Consider the following 23,012-nt stretch of genomic DNA (forward strand, 5'->3'; position numbering starts at 1 on the left):
CGAAGATCTCGTCCTTGGCTTTGTCCTTTGTTCTGTGGTTTAGGGGCACCTTTCCCCTGCTTTCGATTCGCAGATCCAAAGTCTCGCTTCTTTTGTTTAAACTTCTGCTCGACCTTGACAGCATATCGGTATGCTGCGCCGAGCGAGGAGATGTTTAGGAATTGTATTTCTTCCTGGATGTACTTGTCCAGGCAGCCACGGTATTTGAGTATCAAATATTGCTCCGAATCCTTGATATGCAACTTTGTGCGAAGGGTATGGAAAGGATTGGTGAACTCTGGCACGTCTTGGTCCCTTCCCTGCCGCAGCGTGGTCCACTTTATGTATTCATCCTCATAGCTTCCAACAGGGTAGTACTGCTTCTTGATGGCATCCCGGAATGAATCCTAGGTGGGTGTGGCTGAAAATAGTGAGCCAGTACTTTCATCCTTCTGCTCGCAGTAGGTTTCCCACCAGTCCTTGACGTGGGGGGCTGCTTTGAGAAGAGCAAAAGCAATCTTTTCCCAACTCGAAAATTCATGAACAGAAAAATAACCCTCTAGCAGATTTAACCATTTATCTACGGCATCTGTGTCTATCTGACCCTCGAATATGGGGATTTCAAAATTAACCTGTACCTTAAAGGGTGTGGCATTTCCAGAGTAGCTGCTGGAAGCCGATGTGTTGCTTCTGGGTAGCCGCTGAAGGATCTGGGCAAAGTTGTCCATCATCACGTTCCGTTGTCACTCGAGGGCTTCTTCGAGCAGGATTTTGATGGGATCTCCTGCCCCCTCATCTTTATTCTCATCCGCCATGGGAGGCCGTCGGGATTTGTGAGGCTGGTCTTGCAAAGGTTCAACCAGTTCAAGCCCTAACTCCTTATATCCCGACCTTGTTGGGGACATGCAAAGAAAAACAGAGAAAGAGCATACCGCTCTGATACCACTGATCCGGATTTAAACAGGAACGCAACAAATTACAGAGATAACCATATACACAAAGATGCAGTGGAAATAATACTTCATTTCATTAATGGAAAATACTGAAATATGCTTACAACCAGAAATGGAAATAACCAGCTAGGGCGATGGTAGCTTATCTCTGAGAAGAGATGTGATGGCTACATGCCTCTGAACTTTCTTACAATGAGGCTCGAAGGCCTATTTATTGTTGAGAAATAGTGGAAAAACCCTTAACATTCCAAAACCTAACCCTAGAAGATGAAACACCAAACTATGGGCCCCATTTGGGGTAAGTTGGTACATCAACTTCCTGGAGTCGTAACTTTGGCATACGATCTCCGTTTGACGCATACAATAGCTCGTTAGAAAGATCTATCCGAGCACTATCATTGTTGGAATGGGCAACATCGGTCCATTCCATGGACCCATGTTGCCCCCGAATTCCCCAAAAAACGTCGTTTAGGGCCTCAAAATGGCTCCGGAAGTTCAGGACCCGAAAAACTGCTAAAAATAGTAAGTTGTGCTACAATTAAGGAAACTGAAAATGCTGAGAAGAACAATGGTGGGGGTCTAGGTGGACTTGGCAGGTGGCCACCAATATCAACCTGGATCAGATTACCCCATTACTATTGTAGTTGTATCCCTTATTAATATTGTTGTGCCCCTATTTTCCCCATATTGTTATTATTGTGCCCCATAGAATCCCTCTATTGTTATTTTTGTCACTTTATATTATTATTGATAGGTCGGCTAGGTTATATTATGACTCCTTAGACTCCTATATATAGAAAGGAGGTTTTTTCATTTGAATCATCACAAAATCATTCACTTGTGTAATGTAAAGGAGGTTTCCCCCTCGAAGAGGCTGAATTCTAATGCGTTGATCTATCTTTTCTATCTTTTTGTGAGTTGGTTTCATAACAAACTATACAGTGACCAAGAAGGAACTCCTAGTTGTTGTGCATTCCTTAAACAAATTCAAACATTATATCATAGGCTATCAAACCTCTGTGCACACTGATCATGCTACAATTAGATATTTAATGAACAAACCAGATGTAAATTCTCGCATTATTAGATGGTTTCTTATACTACAACAGTTTGATTTGACAATTATTGATAAGCCTCGTAAAGAGAATGTTTTCGTTGACTTTTTGTCTAGGGTGAATTTGCCTGCAGGTGATTAAGTAATGGTGGATGACCAAATGCCAGATGAACACCTATTTGATATATCAGTACTATCTCCACAGTTTGCTGATATAGCAAACTACTTGGTTTCAACACAGTTCCCACCACACTTGTCCTCAAAAGAAAAGAGAAAGATGGTAAGGAAAAGCACCCCTTTCACCTGGATTGGAGGCAATCTCTTCAAACTTGGCCTAGATGAGATCTTGAGAAGATGTGTCAGGGAAGAGGAAGTCATTGACATCCTCCTGACCTGTCATGATGGGCCTTGTGGAGGTCATTTTGTAGCAAAAGGAATCGGCTTCAAGATATTGAAAGCAAGCTACTACTAGCCCACTCTTCATCAGGATGTGAGGAGATGCATGAGCCAGTGTGATCGGTGTCAAGGGATGGGGAAACCCACTCCAAAGAATGAAATTACCATGCAAACTCAAGTGATCTTTGAACCATTTGAGAAGTGGGGCATGGACTTTGTGGGTCCTATCAACCCCCTTTCAAAGTAGAAGCAGCACATCATTATGTGCACTGACTACCTGACAAATTGGGCAGAGATAAAAGCAATCAAAGTAGTGGCAAAAGAAAAAGTAGCTGAGTTTTTTAGAGAAAACATATTTTACAAATTTGGGTATCCGAGAGAGTTGGTCACAGACCAAGGCAGTCAATTCACTTCTAGCATGATTGAAGACCTGCTCACACATCAGAAGATCAAGCACAGGACTTCCACCCCTTACCATCCACAAGCCAATGGGCAAGCGGATGTAACTAAAAGAGCTTTGGAAGGGATTCTAACCAAGGTAGTGAGTAGTAGTAGAAAATACTGGGCAGACAGATTAGTTGAGGCCACTTGCGCCTACAACACAACATGGAAGACCACCACTAGGTTCACACCCTATGAACTGGTCTATGGGAAGAAGACTTAGTTGTCAATAGAGTTTGAATTCAATACCCTAAGGATGGCAGCTCAACTAGACCTAGACCTTAGCCACACACAAAAGGAGAGATTACTTCAGCTCAATGGATTGGATGAATATAGATTGCAAACCCTTCTCCATACAGAGGTAGTTCAGCTTAAGAGAAAGATATGGCATGACAAAAATATCAAGGAAAAGAAATTCCAAGAGGGAGATTGGGCACTACTCTATGATTCAAGATACAAAGACTTCAAAGGCAAGCTGAGGACAAGATGGTTGGGACCCTATACTGTGGAGAAATGCAATGACAATGGTTCAGTTCTAATCAGAACTGTTGATGATGAAGCCATCCCCATGCTTGTCAATGGACATCACTTGAAAGTCTACAAGAAACCCCTCTCCAGGCGAGATTTTATTGAAGATTTGAATAAAACAGAGATGGTAGTGGAGCATGTGTTAGCTTCCACTTCACCCACTCACTGAAGAAAAGAAAAATAAAAAAATAAGGACTCAAGTGAAAACCTCCATGAGGCGCTTGAGTCACATCATTGGGTTGAAAACCTCTTCCGATGTAGCCTAGTGATGTAAAAAAAAAAAAGACAAAAAATAAGATCCCTAGGCGAAGACCTCACTTGGAGGTTCCCAAGGCAAGAAATTAAGGTGAAAACCTCTCTGAGGTACCCTAGTTGTTTTCAAAGAAAAAACAAAAGAGAAAACAAAAACAAAAAAGAGAAAAGAAAAAGGATTTTTTGTTGCATTGCAATTTTGCAGGAGGACTACAAGAAGTAGAAGAAGGTGCCAAGGGAACCCTGACATCACACCAGCACCCATCTCACCTTCTCCACACCTTCCTTGGTCATATTTGGCATCTCTTTCACCCCACTATACCTTTTTTTCCAAAAATTGTGTTTTCTACATGAGGCTCTGTGTTTTCTATAGGAGGCTCCTGTAGGAATTACAGAGAGCCAAAAATGTCTACAAAAGGTAGTTTGAGGGACCAGGAGAGCTTCATGAGGAACTTAGCATCCCTCTTACCACCTTCAAGCCTCCTTGCTATCATTCCCAATCCTGTATCACACCCACAAGCATCATTTCTTTCCCCATAAAAAAAAATAAAAGAGAAAAAGGCACCAATAACCATATCTAAAGCTTACCTATTTTCCTTCCATCATGCATGACACCTATAGCATTATTCTTGAGCTCCAAGCATGGGGAAAAGCTAAAGTTTCAAGGGGAGAAGTAGCTACAGGAGCTCCTATAGGAATTCCTATAGCAGCTGATCCCATAGAAGTCCAACCCCAATAGCGAAAGAGTGCACATTTGAAGGTTGGAAAGGCACATGCAACTCAGCTCCAGCAAAGGAAGACCCTAAAAAAATACACAACCACACATTAGCTAGCAGAGACAACATGCATGAATAAGAATGAAGGCATGCAGCAGAGAGAGCCAGAAAACCTCACATCAAATACACTCGGATTAGAGGCAAGTAACTAAATCACTCCTCTATTTGCATTTGTGTAATTAGGAATCATACGAAGGCAACGAGATGGTTGAGATTGAATGAGGGAAAGGTGGCCAGTTAATTTGGCCACCTTCATCTAGTTGACTCCACTCATCCGAGATGTCACCCACATGTGCGCACAGTGAAATAAAGAAAAGATTCCAAGGATGAGTAGAGGAGAAAGAGTGAACTTCAATGTAATAATGAGGGATGATTACGAGGAGGGGCCATGATGACAAGGGAGGTGGGGACCAATAGTATCAATATGGCCAACATGCACCTTGCTAGCTCAGCACTCATAACCAAAAATGTCCATTAAGGGTAATGAGCACTCCTCCTCGAGCATTCTCACCACCTTTTCTTCATTTTCTCCTCGTAACTCAGCTACAACAGTGTTCTTGTGCCCCCACGGCCTCGTAACCACCATCCTCCATCGATTTCGTCCCTATCTTTTCTCTCATCATTTCTACAGGAGCACCTATAGGAAATCTACAAGAGCACCCACAGGAAACCTACAGGAGGGATAGCAGGCTTCTAGAAGAGGGGCAGTTAGCCATTTTGAAGGGAGAAAACATGGTTTTTGGCACAAAATTCAGTCTGAAGAGGTAGGTTTCATGCATGCCACTTGTTGAATATCAATATATGAAAGAAGTGGTCTCAATTTGAGGGTGAAATCAGTCTTTAGGAGAGCAGAAAATACATATTAAAAATAAAAATAAAAAAATCAAAATCTATTTATTTTAATAAAACAGAGTCTCCTTTATTTTTTATTTTTCTCAAAAACTCTCTATCTCCACCTCCATAATTTTTTTTTTTAAATCACAGGTAGTATGATAGGAGGGTTTATGAGAAAGGAGCCCACTAACTCCACTAGGCTCCATGCACATCCCCAAGTAGTGGACATATTCACAAGGACAAAATCGATGAACTTCTTTGAGAAATTCTGAGGGTTTGATGAGTAGATTGCGCAGGAATTTGATCTCTCTCTCATCCCTTACACAAGAACACATGCCATTGTAACCATTAGAGGCCTATCCATTGAAATAGCCCCATAATTCATCAGTAAGGTCACTACCTTTCCTCTTGGTCTGCCTTGGAGTAAAGATGAAAAACCCATTGGCCAGGATGCCAAGAAGAAATTATTCTAAATTAATGAAAACACTGTGGAAGATAATAATGGAATTAGAAGTGCTAGTATACCATATCCATGGGACGAGGTTAGCTACCAAATAATCAAATACATTTCTTGTGAGGGGAGGCACAACATTGTCTATGGTTATCATTTCAGAATCCTCCATGACTTGAGGTATGGCATGGATACCCCAGCACCTCAAAAGATCAGTATCCCTTATTTTCTCCTTCAGTCCCTCATTGGCTCTAGCACCAAGGTACAAGCAGGAAATTCAGGGCAGATAGATCACCATGGCTTAATCAAACTCCCAGTAGAGGAAGCCCTCCAGACCTTTACACTCCCTATAGCATGGGAAGTTTTCTGAAACATGACAGCTAAGGCTGACATAAAAGCATTAACCTATGATGTTAGTCCTACGGGAAGTGAGGAGGAAGAATAGCAAGGAGGAGAGGATGAAGCCAGTGGTGACAGAACAAAGCAAGAAAGGGAGGAAGGAAAAGAAACAGAGGAAGGAAATGTTGAAGAGACAGAAGAAGGAGAAAAGAAGGCAGAGAAGGTAGATCAAGGGGAAGAGTCCCCTGAGACTTTGTAAAGAGAGGCAACAGTTGCCCTCACTGCACTCAGTACACTAGTCAAGCCAAAGTAGAAGAGAAAAAGACAAACCTCCATGTATTTTAGGGCAACGAAGAGCACAAGAATTAAAACAAGCAAACCTCAGCCCTCTTCAAAAGTTCCCATTACCGTTGAAGATTCACCATATGCCAAGGTGAAAGAGTCTCCTTCCAAGGCACCTATCACATATGAAAGTGGGACTCCAAGATCTTCTACATGGAAGGGAAACGCAGTACTACACGATGCAAAACCAGACCTACAGGAGGTTGAGACAGTCCTACCGGAGACACTGTCTAAACTACAGGAGACCCAAAAGTTTGAGGAAAGTATTGAAGGATGGCCACAGGTGAAGGAAGAAGCAAAAGAGCTACAAGAACCTAACCCCCAACCTAGTCTTTCCTCCTATTACAATCTACTTGAGGGAGGCAGAATAATCCCACAGAAATTTCCAATTCCACTTTTTTTCGAATTAGAGAAATAAAGAGTGAGAACACACACGTGGATGAAAATAGCCAAATCTAAAGGGGTTGAGGATGTTGGCCATATGGAAAAAAAACTCAGGGAAATGGGCAGAGAATTGAGTGCTCTCAAAGATAGAGAAGCCATCACAAGAAGCCACCTGGAAAATGAGAATGAAATCTTAAGGAGGCAGCTGCAAGAGAAAGAGACTCAGATGGAACACATGGACAGCTTATCCATGGAGGCCTTACAAAGCAAAACACTAGCCAAATCTTATGGCCTCTATCTGAAGGACCAATGGATTCTTCCAAATAAATAATTTGGCACAAAGAGGCACAATGCCTTTCCAAGACTACAGGCAGTTCATGGACTTGTGTGACCAGAGCACCTTGGAGGATAAAGAAAAGATGGCAAAGTTCTACCTACACAACATGGCCCTCATAGACATGAATATGTGGGACCCCAATGCCAAGCTAGGGGACCTACAATTAATGGCCATGGCCTCATGGATGAACCATGAATAATTGAGGGCAACAAAAATAAAAAGATTGATGATAAAAGAGCAGAATGAGCCATTAGTTATAAGAGTTGAGCCATTAGATCCTATGGCACTCATTAGCACACACAACCTGCTTGCTAATGACCCTCAAATTTCCCCTAAATATCTAACCAATTAGGCACAAGCCATTGCACACTATGAAGATATGCAAAGGCTACTTGGGGATGACTGTGTGCATGCATGGATGAGAAGATGGAACACCTTACCCCACAGTTTGCATATCAGGGAATACCATTCCCCCATGAGGTTGACGGAGGAATTGAAAAGAGTGCCAATGTACAAGTGCTCCATGTAAAGGCTGAAGGTCAATTGGATTGGCCTCAAAGCTGAGTCCCCCACTCCTATTAGGCTTGCTAGAAGGTAGAAGAGAATAAGAAGAGGACGAGCAATGGAAGGACATAGAAAGAAATGAAAGATTTTATGGTCAACATGAGCAGACCACATCAGAAGCTTGGGATGCTAGGGAGGCCACCAAGGCCATAAAAGATGAGGAGATTGACTAAGTTGCTCAGAGGATGAGCAACACCTTCAAGAGGGGGGTGATGATGAGCCTCATAAATCGGTAATTATATGGGCTCATTTTACCTCCTAACCTAGTCAAATCTACCATTTTCTTAGCTTATTGTGTGATTTTCTGATTATATTTATGCTTATCGAGTGAGTTGAGTTAGTTATGATGCCATGTGATCTAACATGTATTTAATGTAGATTATTGATGAATTTCGAGGTCAAAGTCAAGGATCCAATGGTCAAATGGCAGCAATAACTCAAAGAAGATAGAGGAGAGGACTTATAGGAGGGAATCCCCCTCATATATTACTCCTCACTATGAATTCCTCTTCATTCAGCTCGGAGTACAAGCAGCTGAACCATGCACTGGAGGGCGGCCGAGCAAGTGGAGGATGACTGATAGTTATCTTGAGTTTTGGGAGCCGAACCTCCCTAATTTTAAGAAAGTTGTTGGTAGCTTCAAATGTATAAGTAGAGAGGCCTAGGGCCTCACTAGGGTTGGATTTTTTTCTTATGTAAACTCTACTCAAATTTCAAGCTTATTGTTTTGTGACAGTTTCATGTAAACTTGCTATTTTTTGATAATGAAGATGGAATCCTTTTTGAGCTAGCACTGAGTTACCTCAGAGGGCTGAAGCTCTTGGGTTAGGGCCCAATCTGACCTCATCAGAAGTAATGACAAGTGACTTATACAATTAGAATCCTTGCTTCCTAATCATTATCCATGCAACAGAGATATTACCTATTGATGAATTCCATCACTATCTCAACCGTCAATCATATGACCATCTTAGAATAATGGCTTCAAAGAAACAATAACATAATCATTAATTCCCACACACTTCCATTATCATTGTTCAATTTCCACATAATACTGACATATAAATTAGCAGCAAGATCCACCCCCTCAGGCAAGATGTATAGAATAGATGCTTCATGTCAAGTGACTTACAAAATATGTGCATGTGTGCTACTTCAAGCATAGTTGTTCACCATCAAATAACACATAGAAAAAGGTAACAACATATCCATTATCGCATTAAGTTCACATAATCTAATCCTCTACTAATTTTAACATGGGCTTCATTAATAATCCATAATTTCCACATGCTACCCTAAAATTAGTTCATGAAATCCATTAACACCAATAATCTATAAGAGTCACATACAATTCCTTTAATCATTCTCATAGCCAAGAAGCGAATGCAATTTCCTTAATAATCTAGCTAAATCTATAACAGAAAGGTGATTTATTGGGTAAAATCATGTTAATGTGTCTCATTATATGGCAAAAGCAAAAAAGTATTGAAATGAAAAAAGATTAAAAAAATGAATATAAAAATATCAATGAAATGAGTTGAGTTTCATACTTGTTAATTATAAGAAATAAATGCTAAATTTGTAACAAATCTAACTGAAAATAAATTTTGGTAAAAGCTATAGTGAACCTATTTAATGGGTTTAGAAAATATAAATAATGTTATAAAAAGAAAATACTAAATTTGTAAATAATTCAACTCATAGTAAATTTTGGTAAAAGCTATGGTTAATCACTCACAAAATATAAATAAATTTTTTAAATATGTAGTTTTAAATATGTAAAGTTAAATGAAATGCTAAAACTCTTTAAAATATATATATATATATATATATATATATATATATATATATATATATATATATATATATATATATAGAATTAGAATTTCTAAACAAATAATTTTATATATTATATTCTGAATAATATAAAATCTGTTATTATAAAAAATTTAAAATATATTTTAAAAAATTTCAAAAAATAATTTTAACATTTTGTTATATGTTATTTTCAAATTTCTATTAAAAAAAATTGATTTTATAAACTTGAAAGGATAGTTTCTTGGGTCGCGGTTTTATATATACAAAACGATTATCATTTTTACTAGTATTTTAATAATAATTAAAAAATATGCTTACTTTTTATTTTTAAATTTGTTTAGCAATCTTTAGAATGTTTACAACACATCTCTTAAAGAAATTGGAATTAAAAAGCATAAATCAATAGAGAAATGGGGGGTCGCAGTTTTGTCACTACTTAAAAATTTATGTAAAATATTAATGAATATCTTTTAAAGAAAATGAATAAATTAGATGAAAAATATATATTAAATTTTAGAAAAAATATGACATGAAATTGAATTTAAATTGACATGTTTTGTCTTCTTTTACCACCACCTAATTCTTGATGATTTTGTAAATTTAAGAGTAAACGTTCCAACTCCATTTATTTTTATAAAACTTCTTTGCCACAAAAAGGGAAAAAGTGATACACATTAACATGCTTTTACCAAGAAACCAACATACAGAACATCCTTCATAATGGATCTAACTAGATCAGTAAGGAGAGAAAGGACATCACTTGGAGAGCAGAGCACCACCACCCAACCATGAATCACCTTTGATTCCCCCAGACCCGAGGTTCTTTCCATGGATCAACTGCCTCCAATTTATCTATGCAATGGGTATTTAATACCTTCTTTCATGATATAGTTTCCATTAGCGGCATCCCACTTTTATGGATTTTTCCATTTGTCTAGGTCTTTTTCCAGAAAAGTTGGTCTTTATCTCCCACGAGGCTTTTCCTCATAAAATCCTGCCTTTATCTCCCACAAATATTTTATGTTTTCCTTAATGGATTTTTATCTCCAATCCATCCAATGGAAATTTATCTCCAATCCATCCAAGCTTATCTATAATCACATCTAGAAGATAAAAGATTTATCTCTATCCCTTTCCTCAATGGGATTTGGCAAGAATCTCATCTCTTAGTGTCTCTCTTTTCCAAGTCATTCATTTATTAATTTATTTAATAATATTTTTTCTTTCCATATTACATATCACCCTAGATTTTCTCATCTTAGGTTTACCATAGTTTAACACACAAGGGAGGGGTGTTACATACTCCCCCCCTTACACTTTACATCATCCTCGGTGTATTACTGCATCATGTCCTCGTCCACAGGTATTTTTTTCTGAATCCACAACTCTTAGGGCCTTGCCATCTCATGCAAATCTTCTGATATATATCGGTTACAAGGAGTGCTCCCAGCACATCTCCTTCCATAGCTACCTGTAACATTGTTTTCAACAATTTGTAAGAAATTTTAGATGCAGAATGTAACTTCATAATTTGTTTCTCAATATTACTAAAATAGTTATGGCTTATATTTCCCATTATTCATTTTATTCAAAGAATGCATGTTCTCCCTCTGCATTCTTCCAAGTCTTTGTGTTCTTTCCAAACACTTGCTTCCTGCAGTTTTCTTTGCATACAACAAGTCAGCTAATATGTGTAAAACATTATAACAGGTTAGCTCATATACCATCATAACTACATATACTCATCATAATCATATGTATGCCAAACTGCAACTAACCATGGTTACTTATCCTTGAACCACTTCTTAGTTTCCTTTTTCTATGAAACCTCCAAGTCAGTTTCCCTGTCAGACACCCACCCAGTGTATTTATGTATGCCTACACACCAGGCGTATTATACACATAGTTATACATATCATGTTTCAATAATTTAACACATGTAGTCATATAGGTACCGTATGTACTACTTGTACATATTCACATCTGTGCCACTGCCCATAATACCATGCTCAAGGAATCACGTGAATGACATAAACTTTATCCGCATGTTTTCAACTATGTTAGTATCATGCCAAACATTCCTTTATCTATTTCGGGTAAATAGAACAAGCATGCTCAGTTTATAAGGAATTTTCATGAATATGGTTCATTTTCGCAACCAATTGGAAGTTTATATTATATTGTTCAAGTGACATTATTTAGCAATCATTTTCCTATGTTATTTGGTTGTAACATAATAGTATCATAATAGTCATCCTACCTACTATCACTCAATCATACCCATAACTCTTAGTTTTGGGTTTTAATCTGTCACCTGTAGTAGGTTTGAATAAAAATTAAATAGATCATAAAAGAGACTATGATATTATGTCTATCATAGATACTTAAAGTCTCATGTCCATCAGAACAAATTTGGTTGGTCCTTAATTAATCAGGCCATAGAATTTCCTTCTTCCAACACCTTGTTTCTTCATGTAGGTCTAAACATTATGGTTAAATATTATGCACCTGCATATAACCCCCATGCTAACATCAAATTTTTAGATCAGTATGAGTGATAATTCTACAAAAACCTCTCGCTATACCCATATTCATCATGACTTGCATGTGCACTGATTAATGCAGTCATATCAAATTTGAAAGATAGTTTTTAAGATATTTGGTCTCATATGCAACCCAGCATTGTCTTTTACATCTCCCATCCCTTCTTAGGATCTTTTAGCATGACTTCATGGCCTTAATTTATGTACTTCCTTAGCTAATCATACAAATCATAATTTGATTTCAAGCATAGATAGGATAACATAGCTTATCTCTATGTTACATTCATGAGTTGATATTTTATTTAGGTTTTTCCCTTTCATGGAAACCTTACCATTTAAAAATTTTAAATATGTTAGGCTCATAATGTCATCTATCTATAGAAATTCTCATTGTAGATCACCTGATAATGCAATGTAACTAAAGAAAAATACTTGATCTACTTCTACAATCAAATTGTGTGGAAGCTTAATCAACTTGAGCAAGATCAATTGGAACACATATAACAGAGAAGATGAATTCATACACATGAAACAAAGAAGAATACTCTGGGGAATGCCTCAGCTAAAAACCTCACTATCTGTATTATCATACAAGTGGAAATATCTCAGGATTACACACAACTTTAGCTCTCACAGTTATCCATCTCTTAGTACAATCCCTCACTTCTTCTCATAGATATAATATAAAACTCATATGACTTTCCTTTGCCCTCCAAGCCTCCTATTTCCTTGTGCAGTTTTCCCTGGCTACTCCAATTGTAATCTTGTGTGACATTGATCTCACACACTGCTCCAACACATTGTAAAATTGTGCAAATCTCAAGGAATGAATTCATTCTGCATGCAAGAGATTTTCTTATAGGAAAATCTTGCAACTAATAGTACATTGTCCCTGCCTTTAATCTCAACTAGGTCTTTGTCTATACTAACATGAATGAGTTATTTATGAGAGAATATTCAGTTATCTGGAGTACACTAGTTTCATGCATGCATGCATTAACTAACTAAACTCACAATCAGTTCCAAAAATTGTTTGGAACTAATATAACTGGATTTAACTCAGTTAACTGAGCTAACTAATTACAACTCAAATACAACTCACCCTTATCTCCTTAATTAAGGATAACTTCCTCAATCAAAGGGATAAATGTTACATGACTTAACAAACACTTCATGTTTGAATTTATCCAACTAATTAATCCAAGATGAATTAATTATTTATTTATTTGAATTTTAATTCTCAATCTTAATTCAAGGACAAATTAAAATTGGAATATTCTTGTTACCACATTTCAACACTCCCTCTCAATAGGAAATGGATTATCTACCACGACGATCCTGTCTCTATGGAACTCGAATTTACACTTTGACAATGCGTTAGTCAAAATATCTGCATCTTGCTCCTCGATCGAAACATACTGCAACAACATGATCCTCCTCACCATAAAATCTCTGAGACAATGGTACCGAATGTCGATGTGCTTGGACCTGTCATGAAATACTAGATTCTCAAAGAGTTTGATACAACTTTGATTATCGCAATAGATCACAATTAGATCCATCCTCTGATCAAACAAACCAACTAGAATTTTCCACATCCAAATGGCCTCACATGCTGCCTAACTTGCAACCATGTATTCAGCCTCTGCTGAGCTGAGTGCAACTGACCTTTGTTTCCTGTTGTACCAAGAAACTGCAGCTGACCCAAGGTTGAAAATTCCTCCTGATGTGCTCTTTCGATCTGATGGACTCCTTGCCCAATCTACATCAGTGAAGCCCTGTAGCTTCACTCCCTCTATCCATCTGTACCATAATCTGTATTGAGATGTGCCTCTAAGGTATCTCAAAACATGCTTAGCTTCCTTCCAAAATAACTTGGTAGGTTGAACCATAGCTTGACTCAGCTAGTTCACCGCATAGCACAAATCTAGTTGTGTGTTCACTAAATGCATCAGTGGACCCACAAGCTACCGATACATAGTATTTTCTACTACTTCTCCTAAAGTAGCATCCTCCTTCTTCTAGTTACCTGCTAGAGGAGTCTGCATGGGCTTGCAGTTCTCCATGTGGAACCTCCTGCGTATCTCATTGTCATACTTGCCTTGAGACATAAACACTTCCCCATCCTTCTGCCACACTTCCATGCCTAGAAAGTAGTGCATGAGACCCATGTCTTTCATCTCGAATTTTCTTGCAAGGTCCTCCTTGCAAGACATGATCAATTGATCATCACTTGTTAATATCAAATCATAAACATAAAGAAAAATGATCAACTGCTTACCTTCCATCATGATGTGGTACAAGTTCGTATCTACTTCACTCTTTGTGAAGCCCAACCCGGTGAAGTAGTTTTCGATCCTGGTGTACCAAGCACGAGGTGCTTGCTTCAGCCCGTACAGATCTCTCTTGAGTCGACACACATGCAATTCGCAATCGAAGGTCTCAAAACTTTCTGGCTACTCTATGTACACCTCTTCCTCAATCTTGCCATTAAGGAATGCAGTCTTCACATCCATCTGATGGACCTTCCAACCCATCTGTGTTGATAGTGCCAACATTGATCTGATAGATGAGTACCTTGCTACAGAAACAAAAGTCTCATCATAGTCGATCCCCTCGACCTGTGAGAAACCACAGGCAAGAAACCTTGCCTTATGCTTTTCCACACTACCGTCACCAACTTGCTTTACCTTGTAAAGCCAATGGGAACTCACAACTCACTTGTTCTCTGGTCTTCGAACCACATCCCAAACATTGTTCCGAACTATGAAGTCATACTCCTCTACCATAGCACCAACCAAAATTGGCTGCTACACCACTTCCTGAAAGGAAGATGGCTTGGTCTCAACACATTCGCCAACAAGGGCCATGTATCTAGTGTACTGATCAGGTGACCTCCTCTATCTGCGTTGAGAAGATGGTTCTCCCACATTCTCTCTCACATTTGACAACAATTTGTTAGCTTCTCTTGTGTGCTACCTCCCCTCTCTAGAAGACTCTGCTTGAGTGGATGTCTCCAGTCCCAAAACCTTTGCATGCGATTGCTTCGCATCAGTATGAGGCTCCTCCTCATTAGGAACCAAAAGTTCCTCCACAGCTTATAGTTGGAGCTCCCTCTCAAGGGAAGCTTGCATTGCCTTCTACTCATAAAACTTTAGATCTCTACGTACCACTGTCCTCTAAGTGGTAAGCATGTACATCCGATAGTTGTGAGGTGTATCAGTGTACCCCACAAGTATCCCCAACTCTGTTGTCAACTCAAGTTTCTTCCAGGCATCCTTGGTCACATAGAAAAATACCGATGAGCCAAAGATCTTGAAGTGACTCACATTTGGTCTCAACCTGGAGAAAGCTTCTTCTACTTTCTTCATCCCAAGTATGCAATCCAGGCTTCTATTATGCAAATAGACCACTGTGTTACATGCCTTAGCCCATAAATGAAGTGGTGGACCTTGGTCATGTAGCATTGCCCGAGCTTCCCCCACAATTGTTCTGCTCTTCCTTTCGGTCACCCCATTCTACTATGGGTTATGGGGTATCATCAAATCCCATTTAATACCTTCCGCTGCACAGAAGCCCTTAAATTATTGAGAGACATTCTCTCCACCATTATCACTTCTCAAGGGCATGATCTTCTTCCCTGATTCTTTCTCAACCAAAGCTTTGAACTCACAAAAATTTGAGAAGGTTTGATCCTTCTTATACATGAAATAGATCTAGCATTTATGAGAAAAATCATCAATGAAAATCACACAGTACCTTTGTTTCACAGTGGATGCTGTCGAGAATGGTCCACACACATCTATATGAACTCACTCCAAGATTGCTTCAGCTCGACTATCTTGATCATGAAAGGAAGATTTTACATACTTTCCCAAGGTACAACCTTTGCATGTGTCCACTTTCTCAAGTTTACCTTTGGGAAGTCCAATAGAGATCTGTTGCATTATCCTCAAGACCCCATGATGCAAGTGACCCAACCTCCTATGCCATAACTTGCCAATGTCTTGGCTTTGTACCAATTTTTCTTTCAAACTCAATGCAGCACAGTCATCTACCTCAAGTTTGTAGAGGTTCTTCACTCAAATACCAATCCTCTTGGTCTGACTTGTGGCTATGTGTCTTAAGAATGCCTTTCCTTTACTGAAAACTACATCATATCCTTTGTCTTCCAACATCATGTCTGATACCAGATTCTTCTTCAGTCCAGGCACATAATTTACATCAGTCAGGGTGAGAAGAGCTCCATGATCCCTCTGAAAAACAACCTTGCCTTCACCTGAAACACGGTACTTTCCATCATCACTCATCTCTATGTGCATCTTGAGGTCTTTCTCCTCCAAGGTATTGAATAAACTCTTATCGTCGGTCATGTGGAAATAGGATCCACTATCTAGATACCAAACACAACCCACCATAGATGAAACCATACATGCGAAGAGGGTAAAATCCAATTCGAACTGAGAGGCTAATGCCTCACCTTCTCATCCCTTCGAGGATTCCTTCTTGGATTTATTCAATGGACAATTAGTTTCATAATGGTCGACCACATAAAAATTAAAGAATCTCACTTTAGATTTGTCAATCTTCTTCCCACCATGAGAAGAACTTGATTTTAAATGCGAAGCCTTCCCTTTCCCTTTCCTTGCCTTACTGGCTAAGGCTAGATTTTCTTCATCATCATGCTTAGATGAAGAACCATCTCTGGTGCTTCTCCTAACCTCCTCCTACATCAGATCTGACCACATTCGTTCCCAATCTCGCAGTTTCTCTCTTCCCTTCACCAAGTCCTGGTAGCTATGTCAACTCTTCGGAAGACTTAGGAGAGCAGGACTCACCATTTCATCATTGATAGTCATTATTCCTACGCTACCAAGATCATCTCTATAGGTGGTGAGCTTGTTCAAATATGTAGAAATAGTGTTGCCCTTTTCACACTTGACTTTCCAAAGCTTGTCCTTGACTACCAATTTCCTTTGTTCGATGTTGTTATGATATAGGTCCTTCAATGTATTCCACATTGAATACGGAGTCTCCTTCGCATGGAGACTCGAGACAATATGGTCTCGAACTCCCTCCAGAAGAATCCTTCTCGGCTTCGCCACAGACTTCTTCCATTCAGCCAATGTTTGGGCATTAGCTACTATTGGCTTGGGGATTTCTTGATCAATGAAATCCTTCAAACCATTATCTTCTAATACCACTTCCATGCGATCCTGCCATGCTATGTAATTTGAGCTCCCATCGAGCACATACTCAAGTCTCAAGCCATTGAATGCCATTGGTGAAATTTGAGGTGTGATAAGAATTCGATTTTGTACCTGTAATCAAGAACTTCAAACTTCAAATTTTCCCTTCTTTAGTATACGGTTCACTGCTTTGATCACCTTCACTCTGATACCATATAGAAATTCTCACTGTAGATCACCTAATAATGCAATGTAACTAAGGAAAAATAGTTGATCTACTTCTACAATCAAACTTTGCGGAAGCTTAATCAATTTGAGCAAGATCAATCGGAACACATAAAACAGAGAAGAAGAATTCGTACGCATGAAACACAGAAGAATACTCTAGGGAAAGCCTCAACTAAAAACCCTGCTATTTGTATTATCATACGAGTGGTAATATCTCAGGATTATACACAGATTTATCTCTCATAGCTATCCATCTCTCACTACAATCCCTCACTATTGCTCATAGACAAAATAGACAACTCATATGCATTTCCTCTACACTCCAAGCCTCCTATTTCCTTGTACTGTTTTCCCTGGGTGCTCCAGCTATAACCTTGTGTGACACCGATCTCACACACTACTCCAAAACACTATAAAACTGCACAAATCTCAAGGAATGAATTCCTTCTACATGCAAGAGATTTTCTTATAGGAAAATTCTTGCAACTAATGGTACACTATCCCTTCCTTTAATCTCAACTGGGTCTTTTTCTATACTGACATGCATGAGTTATTTATGAGAGAATATTCAGTTATTCTGAGTACACTAGTTTCATGCATGCATTCATTAACTAACTAAACTCACAATCAGTTCCACAAATTTCTTACAACTAATCTAACTTGACTTAACTCAATTAACTGAGCTAACTATTAAAATGCAAATACAACTCATCCTTGTCTCCTTAATTAAGGTATAACCTCCTCAATCAAAGGGTTGACTATTGCATGACTTCACGAAGACTTCATGTTTGAAATTCTCCAACTAATTAATCCAAGATGAATTAATTAATTATTTTTCAAATAGCTAGTGAGACTAAATTCAAATTTTAATTCTCAATTTTAATTCAAGGACAAATTAAAATTGGAATATTCTTGTTGCCACATTTCAACACTATCAACCACTTATTTCTTACTCAAATAATTGCTTTTTGACTTTATTTCAAATAATGTTTTTCCAGGGAGTCTCTCTTCCCCATACCATACTAATTGGTATGTTTATAATTGGTGTAATGATTAGTTTTTTTCTGTTTTTCTCATATATTCATTTAATGATTGTTAATACATCATAGTTTAATATTTGATTCCTTATCCAAACCCATTTACACCCCCATTTCTCCAACATACAAGGTAACTTCTTCTTCACTTTGATCATAGTTTAACTATGAGAATTTGTGATTCCTTCACATTTTAAGGCACAACCATGCAACTCATTATATTTCCCCAAGGAGTCCTTCCTATAAGCCACACAGGAATACTCTTCTCCTATATGAATTACTTGTTTAACAGGATTAGTTTTGTATAAACCCTGATGACTATGCTTTGTTCATCACTGTGAATTATTAAATTATCATGTTATAAGCCTCTCCTTCCAATCGTGTCATTGTATCCACATAAGAATGTTTATCCATAGTTTAAATTTTTGTACACTTTTAATATTACTAACCAAGTTATTTTCCCACTTTAATAGTGCTTTAGGTAACACATCCAAGTACTTTTTCGTACCGATATACCAAATATTCTCCTTCCTAGAGCATCACCTTGCCATCAATATAAAATCACAACAATTTTGTGGATTTTTCTATATGATGGTAGTATTAGGTTAAAAATTACCTTCATGACTTTATATCATGGTCATTCTTAGAGAAATAATATTATTTATCTAATTTCAATCACATTTTAATAGTCATATGCATCATTACATACCATCCCTGCGTATTTTTGGCACATAACATCCCATGCATATATGAAAAAATATAACCTCAAATATAGTTCAAGTAACTCAAATCCATACATGGAGGAAAAATTCAAATCTCTACATGCTTGAATGGCATCCCAAGGAATAGACAACTCTTCAACAATTCAAGGTAGAAATAAATACCAAATTTTAATTATCTACTAGTACTAGCTTGTGAATAAGACTAGAACATAATCATTGCTGATTGTTAATTAGGAATCTTGTTTAAATGAGAAGTTCAATGATGATTCTTCAATGTTATAGTCGAGGAGGTGTCTCAATTCCTAAATTGGAAAGGTTCATGTTTGTTAGGTATTACCCACTACACATATGTGTACATTAAGGTACACCCTTCAGCTATAAAGTTTCATACTGTTAAGAAGGTACTTAACACGATATTTTTACCATGAGTCAAGAAGAATTAAGACAGTGTTTTATATATTGTTGTACTCAAGGAAACTTATTGGTATAAGCATGCATAGGTCATGGTATATAATAACACGTTAAAAATAGATTCCCCTTAATCAGTTTTCGAAGAACAAATCACGCTTCAAAATGCATTGTATATAGATGCATTAACCAAAAGAATACATTGAAAAACAATTACCCATTTCATAATCTTATAATATAACATTTTTTTTATAATCTTAACAGTATTCATGGGAATCCTTACCATTGTATAACATATTACTATATTTTAGCATATCCTTTCAGGTATTAGGTGGGATTTTTATTTAGCCAAGCCCCTACATAGAAATTGTACCATTTACTTTTATAATAATCAATTTATTGCATTCCAATTTAGTTTTACAGGGGATTTTCTCTTCCCCTTTTCAAGTTAGTTATCTGAAAACTTGATCAGTTCAAGTTTGTTCATATTTATATGGATACTCATGTAAATTTTCACTTGATTGTAGCTTTAATTAAAATTCACATCGGAAAATTTGGCATGGGTGAAACTTATTTCATATCGTTGTTGAATATTCCGGTAAGAATAATAACATGTGCGGGTAGATATTCATATTTCACTTTTGTCTGCGCATATTGACAGTCAATGTCAACAAGGAAAACAATTCCCAATCTGTACACCTAGTGAACACAAAAAATGAACTCCCTATCTTGAGATAGAATGAAACACGAAAAACAATCTCGGACTCTGAAGATATGTATCTTGATTTTTACACATAATAACAGTTCATTTTACTGTCAAAGTTAATTTATTGGAACTTACCTTCTATAACATAACCCCATGATTATCTTAACTTCGTATATGTAATCAAAAGGAAAATACAAATAATTAAAAGAATGGTGCCTTAGTAATTGGTCATACTTTGAACCGAGTTACATAGCTTTTACTGATGTAAATCTGTATATATACATGGTACTATTGTGTTGTGTTGTTCTGTTAGACCAATATTAATGCAAATAACGTGTTAAGCTTCGTCTTGGTTGAAGCTTTGCTTAGTAATGAAAATGAACATTGGGAAATCTGTAGAATAATTAACAATAAGAAATATCACTACAGATACATCCACCCTCATACAGCAGCTATGTCGTTCTCAGGATAGTAATGTGATGATTCCACGGACCATAGAACACTTATAGTTTCGCCATCACTATGAAACCCAAATCCAACATCTGGTTTCCTTTAATAAGTAAGTGGGATTCTAAGGACACACCCCACAAAACATGTGCTCCAGTCCTTCTCCTCTCCAACAACCCAGATTGGGTTTATGCTAAAACTGCGAGAATAGGTGAAACGATCCTCTTTCTCCAACCATGCTTAACTTTATGAGTAGTTGTAACGAGTTTACTCAATTCTCATACTTTTTGTGACATGTTCGGGTATGCTAAATTGTGGTGATAAAACGGATCTCTAGATATAACCATTTTAATAATCTTTACGATGGTGGAATTGTCTAATAACAACTATTTCACTGAAAACAATTGCTGACGCATCAGTACATTGATGAGTGAAAGTGATCGAAAGGGATGAACTACTTATTCATTGTGGCTTCCCAATTTGTGAATCCCATCAGTTACAAAAATATGATAACGGAAACTTCATCATCATAGAGAACAAAGAGCTCGAATGCATTCTTAAGAAATTGTTTCTTTCGTTTGCGGCTTCAAGGGCTTCTTTTGGAACCCAAATCATTAGGTTCAATGATCAAACCCTCTATAGCTTAGAAAAGCTATGATTTTGTGAAAACACTTGAGGGTGTCTAGATTTTAGCGACATAACGAATCGAGGTTGCAGAAAGGGAGAATTTTCACCAAGTTAAATGCATATCACACTGATTTAATGCTTGGATTTCACAGCACAACAGAGCAAGATAATGCAACAATTGATAATCACAAGAAATTTTCAGAGCATCACAGATTTATTATGAACATTTGCACTATTCTAAATAAGTTTCCAATATGGATTCCTCCTAGATAAAAAAAACAAATATACTAGCTTACTCTTTTACCACTATAAATGACTCGGCCAAAACTGGGAGCTTTGGGTGGGTTAAAAAAAAAATTAGGACAAAAGCAACCCTCGACAAGTGAAATCTAGCAAGGAAATTTGCATAAGACGTTAAGGTCTTATCAAACTTATCACCTCTCATGGCAATATAAAGTACGGTGGTTGTTGTAGCAATGTTAACTCTACAAAAAACAATGCTACACCCTTTTCCATCGTTAGTCAAGTACCATACCTGTCTTTCCTTTCCCTTAGAATATGAATGTAGATTATGAGGAATAAAATAACTACACAAAAGAAAAAGGAAGAAGGTGCATATACAAGCTCGTAGGGTTTGGGTTTTATAACCACTGGGTTGGTTTTACAGCAGATTTTGCCTAATTAGATGACTCAAAAACCTGCGACTTTTGCCATCACGTCGTGTTAAAACCGATATTCTCATACAACCGGCCTAAGAATTGGATTTGTCAATTCAGGATAATTATTATCCCAACTCAGCGCTTACCCTAACAACGAATATTTGAATAAGGAAACAACAGTCGAGATTTTTGTGTGGTGATCTACACACTATCCTCATTGGTGTACATCCTTATTGATTCGTTGCATGATACTCTCTCCCACACACGATGATAATGCCTCGGATGGTATTATCCACACCTTCATTTTTTTATTCCTTCAGGCCTGTGGTAAAGAAAATAGAAAACAAGAAATAGCACTACTACTTTTCTATGACCCCTCCTAGAAACCTTATCATTTGTTTTGGCTAACTCGCATATTTCCTCACTATGATAAAGCAGACACGAAAGCAGTATTTAGAAAGGAAACATCAGTCTAGAAAGGAAATATTTTCTGGTGATGTTTCTAAAAGCTACAATAGGCATAGGCAACCTTTGATGGTGTGGATGTTATAGGACAAATTGACCTTCTAATCAACTCGGAGGTGAAAGATAAGATGACTGAAGCAATGACCACAATTGCAGGCCCAAAATCCACACTAACCCTCTTTATACACTACACTAACGCTCTTTATACACTGACAACCTGCTTTATAAATCTTGTTACCAAGCATAAAGGAGCATTAGTCATCTTGCTAACTCTTGTGGTTAGACTAGGGGGAGCGTTAGTGAACTTAAGTGATGTTCAAAAGGTCATGCCAACAAATCTGCTCATAAATATATAAATATTAAATCCCTAAATTTGTGCACGAAAAGTAAGGAAACTCCAAAAAACAAGATATTTGGAGAAATTCTATTCTGAGAATGAAGGCAAATGGGAAAAAGCTTGTAAACAACACAGGTTCATGGTTTTTACCCTAATGAACTCTAGATGGAGCTTGGCAGCCCTAATTCGATTGCTATAT

Source organism: Pinus tabuliformis, chromosome J (assembly GCF_031772625.1).
Source record: "Pinus tabuliformis cultivar Carrire ecotype Pingquan chromosome J, CPIR1, whole genome shotgun sequence".
Taxonomy (NCBI): Eukaryota; Viridiplantae; Streptophyta; class Pinopsida; order Pinales; family Pinaceae; genus Pinus; species Pinus tabuliformis.